Source organism: Cynara cardunculus, assembly GCF_001531365.2.
Source record: "Cynara cardunculus var. scolymus isolate 2C chromosome LG 2, CcrdV1, whole genome shotgun sequence".
NCBI classification, from domain to species: domain Eukaryota; kingdom Viridiplantae; phylum Streptophyta; class Magnoliopsida; order Asterales; family Asteraceae; genus Cynara; species Cynara cardunculus.
Window position 1 is genome coordinate 53,579,843 of NC_037529.1, and position 1,991 is coordinate 53,581,833.

The following is a 1,991-nucleotide window of genomic DNA, read 5'->3' on the forward strand; positions in this document are numbered from 1 at the left end:
CCACCTCCTACAATTAAACACACACATGCATACACCCACGTATGCACAACTCATACCCACATATTCTTATGCATGCATGCCTACCACATATATATTATTATATATATATACACTTCATCAAATATATATATATATATATATACTTATATATATATTTCTACATGCACACATAATATCATACATAAAATCACGTTCTGCACATACTAGCACGTATCAAAATATCATGTTATCACGTATTTATTAAATCAGATAATCACGTATTAAATACCTTGGGTAATAACCGGGATCTGGTTATTACATTATCCACCCCTCAAAAGAATATCGTCCCGGAATTCATTTAATTGAATAGCCATGGGTATTTTGATTTCATTTTCGACTCCAATTCCCATGTCGCTTCTGGTCCTTTGTGAAACTTCTACTGTACTTTAACCAGACTTATTTATTTGTTTCTCAATAGTCTGACTTTTCTGTCAACAATAGCTTCCGGTGTTTCCACAAAATTCAACTTACTGTCTAATTGAATCTCTGGCAATGGTATAGCTAAATTCGGATCAGCCAAACACTTACGCAGATTCGACACAAGAAAAGTGTTGTGAATTCGACTCAGCTCTTCTGGCAACTCTAACTGATATGCTACTGGTCCGATTCACTTGCATATTATGAACGGCCCCACATATCTCGGACTGAGCTTTCCTTTCTTCCCAAATCTGATGACACTTTTCCGTGGCGAAACTTTTAACATTACAAAATCACCTACATCAAAGTTAATCGGCTTTCGACGATTATCTGCATAACTTTTCTGGCGATCCTGTGCTATCTTAATTCTCTCACGGATCTGTTCAATCTTTTCAGAAGTTTCTTGGACAATTTCAGGACCAGTCAACTGTTTCTCACCCACTTCATTCCAACATAACGGCGTTCTGCATTTACGTCCGTATAATACCTCATATGGTGTCGCTTGGATACCGGAATGATAACTATTGTTGTACGAAAACTCTATTAATGGAAAGTGCTCTTCCCATGATCCCTCTAAATCAACAATACAGCTTCTTAACATATCTTCAAGAGTCTGAATAGTTCTTTCACTCTGTCCATCAGTCTGCGGATGATAAGTTGTACTTAATCGGATTTCCGACCCCAAAGCTTTCTGTAGTCCTCCCCAGAACTTTGAAGTGAATCGACTATCTCTATCAGAGATAATAGATAATGGAACACCGTGTCTGGTAACAATTTCCTTGATGTAAATCTGCGCTAGCTTTTCTAACGAGTAGGTTTCTCTTATCGGTAGAAAATGTGCAGACTTAGATAAACGATCCACAATTACCCAAATTGCGTCATACCCCTTTGGAGTTCGAGGTAACTTCATAACAAAATCCATGGTAATGTGATCCCATTTCCATACAGGTATCTCTAAAGATTGTAGGCTTCCATAAGGCTTCTGATGCTCAATCTTAACCTGTAGACATGTTAGACACTGTTCCACATACCGAGCAATATCTCTTTTCAACCCTGGCCACCAATAAAAAGGTTTCAAATCTCGATACATCTTATTGGTACCTGGATGTATGGAGTATCGAGACTTATGACTTTCATTCAATATCATACTTCGGACATCTCCAAAATGTGGCACCCAAATTTTTCCTTGAAAGCACATTAATCCTTCATTATTCTGTTCCAAGGCTAAGATCGTATTTCCCAACTTTTCTGTCTTTACAAATTCTTCTTTCACCGCTTCTTGTTGACATTTCTGAATTTCTTTACGGATATCGGGAATCAAATTCATTCTCATTGCCACAGTTTTGATAGTTCCACTTCTTTCCTTCCTACTTAAAGCATCAGCTACTACATTGGCCTTTCCTGGGTGGTACAGAATTTCACAATCATAATCATTCACCAACTCAATCCATCTACGCTGTCGCATATTCAAATCCTTCTGGTTAAACAAATGTTGCAAACTTTATGGTCAGTATAAATCTGACATTTCGTTCCCA